This window comes from Alligator sinensis, unplaced genomic scaffold, assembly GCF_000455745.1.
Source record: "Alligator sinensis unplaced genomic scaffold, ASM45574v1 scaffold1170_1, whole genome shotgun sequence".
NCBI lineage: Eukaryota > Metazoa > Chordata > Crocodylia > Alligatoridae > Alligator > Alligator sinensis.
In genome coordinates, this window is record NW_005842859.1 from 36,709 (window position 1) to 46,487 (window position 9,779).

General features: G+C 52.7%; 1 long non-coding RNA gene across 1 annotated transcript; it reads right to left on the bottom strand.

Annotated features, from left to right (window-relative positions):
- Positions 1-5,199: 5,199 nt before the first annotated feature.
- Positions 5,200-9,772, bottom strand: LOC106722908. Its single transcript, XR_003091787.1, has 3 exons — positions 9,086-9,772; positions 7,016-7,216; positions 5,200-6,457 (listed from the first exon to the last, which is right to left on the bottom strand). It is a non-coding gene; the product is annotated as an uncharacterized LOC106722908 (long non-coding RNA).
- Between the last annotated feature and the right edge of the window lie 7 nt (positions 9,773-9,779).

Here is a 9,779-nt window from a genome sequence, read left to right on the forward strand (position 1 = left end):
GGAATGTGGGATGTTTGCTTAAGGGTCATTTTTATGTTAACTTTGTTAAAGGCCTCTAAAGATAAAATTCAAGAGTTAAGACTTTGAGCAAAGTCAGGACCTTCCACACGTAGACCAAAACAATGGCCTAGATAAGAAGATGAATCTTGTCTTCTTCCTAAACTGGCTAATGGGCAACTATTACAAACATTCAAACTATTACATTCAATATGACAATACTATTTTACACCAAAAATCCCAAACTCTCCCCTGGAATTGAACTGATGTCCTGTGGTGCTTCCTGAACAACAAGTTTTTCATTTCTTTTTCTCTTTAAAAAATTAAAATTTGGCATTTTGCAAGGTTGCCTCTAAAGAGGTTGGAGTATCAGCCCAGAACCAAACAGTCCTTCTTAGGGGTCCATATGCACCACCTCCCAGCATATCGAGGAGACAGGGTGGCTATGCGAGCAGGAGGACAAAAAAGGAGCACAGGGACAAACAGCTTTAAGCTGAGAGAAATAAAGAGCGTGGGAGTGAGGAAAGCTCTTCCCCGCCAGCCTTGCAACTCTCCACTTGCAGCTGGGAAATAGTGGTGGAGCCATGCTGCAAGCTGTGATGGGACAAGGGGTTTCATGGGAGGCCTCCACAAGAAGTGGGAGTCAGAGGCTGACAGAAACATTAGGGCACAGGCCCTGTGGTGTTGGGCACAGGAAAATGAGGCCTGTTTCTCAGCAGCCCACACAGGGACCTGTTGCAGACGTGACAGCTGTCAGGGGCCCTTCTACCCCAGGCCTTTAGGTGCTATTGTCACACTGAACCTCCTCACCCATAAGCTGGTTCCAAGGACAAGTGCACAAGGACTAGCCTGTGAGAAAGGGAAGATCCACATCAGACACTTTCACACGAGGAAAAACGCTCACGCTGTTAACCATCAATCCGTTAACCATGGATGAGGGTAAAATGACCCTGCTGCCAGCCTGAGCCATTTTCAAGGCATCTAGGCCAAGCTGGAGAAGTACTGCAAACAGAAGACCCAAAGCCTTGTTCTGAATGACTGCAGCATGAACCTTTGCAGATGTGACAACTAAGTTGGTCACCAAGTAAAGGAAACCATCAAATAATTAAACAAAGCACCAGGCCTAAAAGGAGCTAAGGAAAGTCTATAATTAAATAATGGACACATGCAACAGCATAGCTTTATCCTTAAGTAGTAGTAGTGGTAGCGACTGATGTAACCCAAATGCGTATCTATAAATATTGGCATAGGCTGAAGGGAAATTTGGAGAACTCAGCAAATTCAAGAAAACTTGCTGCCAATCTGTGCCCCCCCCTCCTCCTCCATCCTGAGTCTCCCCAGCCAATATAAGTGAGCACCTATGTTGTGTGGTTCTAGATAGACAGACAGACTTTGGAATAAAGGTTTGTTCTCCTGTTTCAAGGTGCAAACAACGAAAAGGTGGGGCTATAGACTTACTTCTGCCTCTCTTATCAGCAGCCTACCCACAAGGTTACCTGTAATGCAGATAACGGGAGGCAGGGGTGGCAAGAGGGAGGGCGTTGCAGGGCGATTCCTCCCATAGGCTGTAGATACAGTCAGTGGCTGACAGGCCACATGGACCCTTGCAAACTACACACCTAGCAGAAGCCTGACTTATGCATGACATGTATAAGTCATGGGTCCGGGGAGGGGGGCGGCAGCAGCACCCTGGCCCTCCCATGGCCAATCGCCAAGCCAGGGGAGCACATGGTCCAGACAAGCCAGAAGTACTTCCCGTCTATTTCCAGGTTCGCTGTCGAGCACGTGGAGGACCACCCCCTCCTGTGGGAAGCTCCATGCACCCCAGCATCGCAGTGTTCACAAGCTGCGCTGGTACCTTGAGGTATATAGACACAGCTTTAAAAGTTTTTCCTATGTCCAAATCAGCATCAAATCTTCAGATCTGGCCAAATTGAATCAGGGACAGTGATCCGAATCAATGAATCGAGTCACTGTCCCCGATTTGGGCCGAATCTGAATCGGATCAGGCTCACTTTGCACACCCCTAATGAGCAGTGCTCCTCCATCTCAGAGTATTTTTCCCCAGGGACAGAGGCCCCAGCTGCATGGCATCTCCAAGTCCACAGGAAAACTGGTTCACTCCCAATCCCAAGCTTTCACTGAGATACATCTACATGACACCTATCAGAATTCTAATATTATAATAACCTACGTCTGTCTGTCCATAACACTTTATTCACACCCCAACTGGCTGACAGAAAGAGAGCGCTCCAAGCGTGGGGGAGCACCATCATGATTCCGAAGCCGCGCAGAGGACTGGACAGAGGGTGGGGGACCCGAGACCCCCACCTGACTCCCTGCCTGAGGTGAAACAATGGCAGCATGGGGTGTTAGGTGGCAGCACTGCATGCGAGCCCCCTCTCCCTTCCGCCATTCTTGACAGGCAAGTGGCTAGTACTGATTATATAAACCCACATATAAATATTACGTGTAAATAAAGGGAAGCTGTACAACAGGAGGGTGCTACTAGCCACAGGCAACTGGTAGGAGAGGCAGAGAGGGGCCCATTCCCTGCCTGGGATTGGGCCCCGACTCAGCACCACTCAGGACGAGGCAGTTTTCTTGCTGTGCATGCCAGCAGCGTGATGGGGGGAGGGGACACTAAACCACAGCACACAAGTATAGGAGTAGATATGAGCAGACAAGGTCCCTTGGATGAATTTTATATCTTTTATTAGATCAACGCAAATAGTTGAAGAATAGTTATTAAGCAAGCTTTTGGGTTCAAAAACCCTTCGTCAGGCTAAGCTGGGTTCAGCACTTGGTGTGTGCTCTTCCTGGATGGAATGGAAAGTAAAGAAGCCAGGGGCTGGGCTGGGGAGTCAGTTGCCAGGCAAATTATAATGTGTCAAAAATCCAATGTCTATGTTTAGTCCCTGATCTCTAGTATCCAAGAGGTTGATGAAATGGAGCTCACAGGCTCATCTCTGGGAAGTGTGTAAGTTTCCACTGAGGATCAGGACTGAGAGTAGATATGAAGCTTTTGGCCTGCCCCATGGCCCGCCAACAAACTGTGCCCGTTCCAGACTCAGGAGGTACCAGTCACCCCTGCTACCAGCAGTCAGAGGCAAGAGCTGCAGGGGTTACCGTTGGAGCAGGACACAGGAATGATGTGCCTCCAGGTAGAAGCCTAGGCAACTGCTGGTGTGTTCTGTCCGCTGAGACCGTCCCCCACTGGCTAAGCCAGCATTCGGGGAAGAGCATGGACACCTCCTGCCGTTTCATCCCAGGCTCGAAGCCACAGGCACCGGGGACGCGGCCCCCGTGCACGAAAACTACCGCGACATTAAGCGATCACGGGCAGACCCAGTGCGCATGCGCGGTAGGGTTAAGGCTCCCAGTTACACGACGAAACTATCGATGAGCTGCCACGGACACGCATGCGCACTTGGGAAGAGGTTGACTCGCATTTCCCGCCCATGGGCATAGCAAATACGCATGCGCTGAGCAGTAAGTGAGCTGATCACCTGAACATTATCAATACGTGTGGAACTTACACCTGCGCACAAGACGCAGTCGAAAAATATCGATCACCGATATTCAGGATTGGCGCATGCGTCCTAAGAATCAACCGACGTTGCCAGAGGCATGGATCAGTTTCCATGTTTAAAGGGAAGTGACGACATATCGACTGCCGAAACTTTCAGTGCACGTGTCAATGCGCATGTGCGCTGAAAATGAACACTACTGTTCCCTCCAGGTCCAATACTCGCGTAGAGATGGTTGCCCGCCCCCACGTCTCTCCCAGTCTACAGCCACAGCCACAGGTGCTGCCGCTTTAGAAAAAGCGCTGGGGGAGGCTCACTACGCATGTGCTATACAGGGCAGGCTCCCAGTCGCGTGACGAACACATCACTGAGAGGCCCTGACCACACTTGTGTATTTGGGAACAGGCAGCACATCGTTTCCGAAATCCGCAAGTACGCATGAGATACTGATCCCACTCACGTGCCAAAACATCAAGAGAAACCACGATGACGCACGCGCACTTCTGGAGAGGTGGTGCATAGGGTCTGGCAAGGAATAATGGATGTACGCATGCGCTTGCCTCAGCCTGTTGAGCTGATCACCGAGTCAACCGATATTGTCCCTGTGCGCATGCACTAGTCAGACAAACTATATCGAGCAGCCACATAATCGATTCGCGCATGCGTCCTGCGGACTAGTGGACGCTGCCACAGCGGCGAGCGTGGACCATGGTTACGGCGACAGTGACCACACGACGAATACCGAGAGTACACATACGCATTAGAAAAAAGCACTAGCTGGCTCTCTGCGGCCAACACTCGGGGAAGGATAGACTAGACTCTCCACCACCTTCTCCCAGTGCCCAGCCACAGCAAGTCAGGGCTCAGCGCTGCTGTGCGAGAGAGCGGTCGCAGCGTAAAAACACGATTGAAAGAGAACCAGTGTGCATGGCCATACAGTGCAGGCTCCCACTTGCGCCATGAAAACAGCAACGAACGACCATGAACACGCATGCGCACTTGGGAGGGGGGCGGTGCATCGACTTTACCCTTCAATAGGCAAAACAAGTACGCATGCGCGGACGTTGAGCTGTTGATCAGTTATCATTGCGCCTGGTCCTGGGCAGAGCTGCACGGGGGAGCTCCGGGCAATCACAGATGTCCTGCACCCGCACACGGGGCAGATTCCCTTCCGGAGTACGGTAGTCTGTGCTCCCCGAAAGCCGCCACGATCTCTTGTGCCGCCTGATCTGCCAGTCCGCTGTCCACATCCTGACCCGCGCGCCGGTCTGTTTTCCATTTCCACCCCGTACCCAGTCCCACCTGCTGCTCTACTTTCCGCTCCCACCCTGGGGCACCGAATGCGGACCAGATGCGCCCGGGGGACCCTTGGAAGCGCAGCACCAGCCCGGCAACAGCGTGCAGGCCGCATACTTCCGGTCCACCCCCAAAGCCGCCGCGCCCCCCCCCCCCCATCCCGCGCGTTCCACCGTCGCCTCGTGCCCCAGCCCACCCCCGGGGCGGCCCCTCACGCCCCGCCCCGCCGCAGCCGGGTCCGAGTCTGTTCCCTTGTTTTTCCCCGGCGGAGCCGGAGCTCGCGCCCGCGGGACTCCAGACCCACCCGCCCGGAGGGAGCCCGTCTTTCCTTTCATGCCTGGAGCCCGGCAGCCTCGTCGGGCCCAGAGATCCCGGCAGATCCCGCCTCCCGCGACCCAGATAAGGGCTTGTGTGGGCCATCTCTTGCACTGCAGCAGCAGTGGAAGAGGAAGGTCCAGGCCTGGGCCCTCAGCCCCCCGCTGCTATTCCTGCTAGGCCACAGTGGCAGCATTTCTGGGTGTCATAGTTCACATCGCCCAGACCCCTCTCACTGCTCCTGCTGCCGCTGCAAAGGGCCTGCTCTTCTCACGGTCTTGGTGCTCTGGAGCCGGCCTGCGTGTGTGGGTCTGCGGCCTGTTGTGCACCTGGGCCTGGAGCTCCTGTTTCCACGGCCTGCGCATGGCTTTCAACTTCTTCCACTGACATGTCTTGGTTTTTGCTTCTAGCTTATCCTAAATGATATAGCCCTAGCCCTCCCCCCAACGTCTTAATAAAGCTTCCGGCGGATATTTACCTGGAGGAAAATGTGGGTTGTTTTCAATGAGATGCTGCACCTCACGGTCTGCGCCCCCATTTCTAAATGAATTTCTAAATCCACTGCTGGCGGTGGAGCCGGGAAAGAGAAAGGTAAGGTTCTGGGGATAATGTTGCCATCTCTAGGTCCCTCAGAAACAGCCGACAGCGAGAGCTTAGAGCATGGCACAAGGGCCTGCACTGAACTCCAGTTTGAAGATACATAGCGTATGAGAGACATTGCTAGGTAGCTGGCAGGTGAAATGCAGAAGAAAGCATAAATACAAGAGCAAGTCCATTCAAGAAGGCTGGTATCACCAGCACAGTATAGAAACTGGGGGACATCACCTACATAACAATGGACCACAAAGGCAAGGTCTGTGTTCAGCCTGTGGTTCTTTAGCAACCTAATTCAGTTTTTTCCCCAGGCCAGGCCTCTGAAACCACTTTTTAAACTTTCCTTAAGCATAAGGACTTTAAGCTCAGAACGGAAGTGGTTTCTCTGTCTCAAAAAAATGCTTTATCTGTGCTCTAATATTGCAGTCCCTCACCTGATTTCTGACGGTTTCCTCTTGGAAGTAGGTTGTGTCTAGTTTCAACCAGTTTCCAGGAGAGCAGCTGGCGTGCTGGGTTAGGTTACACAACAGGGAGAAATAACCACCTGAGTTGTTTCCTTTCTGATCTCTTCTATAGCTCGTTAAAGCCCCACAGCAGCATGCAGTCATTCCAAACACAGCCAGACTTCAGTCCAGTGGTCCTGAGGCTACATGTATGTGCTTCAAAAGGAGTTGTAGTGGTGACAGCCTTCTACCAGGACACAGGTGTTTGCCAATACCTGTCAGCTGTAGGTTATATATATATTTAAAGGTTAGAATGTGTCTGAATCTGGAATCATGGCCCTACTGCAACAGAGTAAGCCTTTTATAGAAGGTGAGGTTGCAGCATTATTTCTGCACTGTTCCCACCCTTGTTGCAACTCTCCAACTGCAATGGGGAAATACTGGTGCATCTCCACTGCAGACTGCAGTAGGATGAGGGGTTTCAGCAATGGCCTTCAGGGGCTGACAGGTTCATTAGGGTCACAGGCCTGTGCTGCTGGCCACATGAGGGCAACAGGGTACAAGGTACTGAAGCTGGCAGAAGTCCAAGTGCACAACACCTATCCAGGCACAGAGAGTTACAACAGCAAGTCTGTGCATCTACCCACTGGTATAGGCCTAGCCCAGGGACACGCCGTGGCTTTTGGAAGACACTGCCAGTAGCTTGGAGGCGAGAGCCATAGCCACTGGAGGCGGTACCTATGGACCTGCCCAAGTGAATGATGTGCATCCAGTCAGAAGCCAAGGCAACTGCTGGAGAGTTGTTCCCCAAGTGTGTCAAAGGCAGAAACCTGCACTTACCTGCTGGAGGGGCTGGCTCAGCTGTTTCCAGGAGACTGGTGCAGGCCCCAAATGCCCATTTCTGAACAGTCCGCACAGAGACCTGGTTGCAGATGCGTCAGGTGTCAGAGACCCTTCTACCCCATGACTTCTGGTGCTGATTGTCACGTTCCACCTCCTCAGCAATAAGCTGGTTCCAAGGACAGGTGCACAAGGACAAGCCTTAGAGGCCCACATCAGAAAGTGTCATGCAAGATAAAATATTCACAGCATTAACCCCAACACTGATGATGGTAAGATGACACCTGCATGCCCACCACTGTCTCAGGACTTGGTTTCATAGCTCCCAGCTGACTTAGGCACAAGAAATGTCTCTCAGGGAAACAAGAAAAGCTACAAGAAGTATTAACCAGTATAGGGTGGGGGTAACTAGGGCCAGTATAGCTGGATAACTGGGACCAGTAAAGGGGGTGGAATTCAGACCAGTATAGCTGAGTAACTGGGACCACGAAAGGGGGTGGTAAATGGGACCAGTAAAGAGGGGGTGAGTTGGACCAGTCTAGCAGGTACATAGGACCAGTAAAGTTAAAGGTAACTTGGACCAGTCTAGCAGGGTAACTAGGACGAGTAAAGGTCGGGGTAATTGGGACCAGTGAAGCGGGGGGGTGTAACTGGGAACAATCCAGCTGGGTAATTGGGACAATTAAGGGGGGATAACTGGGGCCAGTAGAGCTGGGTATTTGGGATCACTAAATTTGGGGGTAACTGGGACCAGTATAGCCTTGTAATTAGGACCAATAAAGGGGGGGATAGCTGGGACAGGAAAACAGGGTAACTGGGACCAGTAATGGTTGGGGGATAACTGGGACCCGGGTAGCTGCAGATCCCCAGAACTGCCTGTGTGGCCCACAGACCTGGTTTACACCCACATCCAGCACATCGAGGAGACAGTGGCAGCAGAGGGAGAGGAGGAGGGAAAATGGGATCAGAAACAAATAAACAGCTTCTAGCTGAGAAAAGCCAAGAGCCGGGGCGGGGGCAAGGAAGCATTCTCCCCACTCTCCGGCAACCAGAGACAACCTGAGCAGGGTGCAGGGCCCGGGGCAAATCAGCCTGTGCAGGGCGTCACCCCTGGAGACAAGGAAGTTGGTGGCTGATTTGGCAGCGGGGGAGACTAGGAAAGGCTGTCAGAGGCTGCCAGATAGGACAGGTTCACAGGGGCTGGGTTTTGGGAACATAAGGATGAGTGGCTAACAAAATCTGAAGCCTGCACAGATCAAAGTGCTCAACACCTCACCCAGGCACAGGGGGGGAGAATACTAAGGCTGTGGGCAGGGCCATCCCTAGCAGGGGCGAAATTGGGATGACCACCCCAGGCCCCACGCTTTGGGAAGCCCTGCAGATTTGGGTGGAGTGGCACGCTGAGAGGAGTGGCACTGCCGCTGCAACAGAGTAAGCCTTTTATAGAAAGTGAGGTTGCAGCATTATTTCTTTTGAGTTCAGTGGAGTGGCACTGCTGCTGGCTTCACGTTCAACCACTAAAGCACCACACCCGCTCTGTCACTGAGTCTGGTGTCCAGCCACTCGCCACTTCCTCCCACCGTCGAATCTGCTGCTAGCTTCCTTGCATCTGGGGGCACGGCCCTGCACAGGCCGATTTCCTCCGGGCCCCCACCCTGCTCCGGTCATCTCTGTCTGTGGAGTCTGGCGCCCAGGGTCCTGCGAGCCAAGGGGCAGGTCAGTACTTTTGGAGGGTGCTACCACCAGTTAGAGGCAACAACGGCAGTCAGTGGAGGTGTTACCGTAGGAGCAGGGCACGTGGATGATGTGCATCCAGGCAGAAGCCGAGGCAACTGCTGGTGCGTTCTGCCCGCTGAGTGTGTCAAACACAGAAACGCAAGTATAGCTGAGTAAGTGGGACCACCGGGGGGGGGTAAAGGTGGGGTAACTGGGACCAGTATAGCTGCGTAAGTGGGACCAGTGAAGCGGGGGGTGTAACTGGGACCAGTATGGCTGCATATTTGGACCAGTAAAGTAGGGGGTAACTGGGGCCAGTAGAGCTGGGTGACTGGGACCAGTAAAGGTACTCACCTTCACCCATGGAGCCTTGGATGTTTCCAAGTCCTGCTCCTGTCACTGCCGGCTCCAGGACGGGGCACGAGGAGGCGCCTGCGAGAGCGGCAGACCCGCGTTAGACACTTTCACGTGAGAGAAATCGCGCGCACCGTCGACTGCAGAGCCGTGGACGAGACGACCCGTACGGGCCGGCCCAGCGCATCCCCATGGAGAGGTCTCCCGTCACCACACAAAATGACCCGTTTTCCACACAAAAACCATCACGTGCCCTCAAAACAGGTTTTCAAATTCCCACACCATTCACCTCACACGTAATAACCATATTTCCTGACATTTACCCAATCACCACACAATTTTCCACAGGTTGCACAACACACACGTCACATAAAAAAGCTCCCATTTCATGCTAAAATTACCACACCATTTTCCACACACAAAATTAGCATATTTCCACACACAGTTCCACAAACCGTAACCAATTCACCAGTTTTCCACACAAGGTCACCATGTTTTCCAAACAAGTCCTTTATCACCACACAGAATGACCCGTTTTCAAACGAGCAAACGAAGAAAATAACACGTAATTCCACACATTTCCACAAAAAGGTTCCCAAATCCCCGCAGAGGTCTCCCGCTGTCCCCAGATTTGCCCAAACGTTTCCATACAAACGCCCCCGAATCACCCGACACAAAATGGCGGGATTTCCCG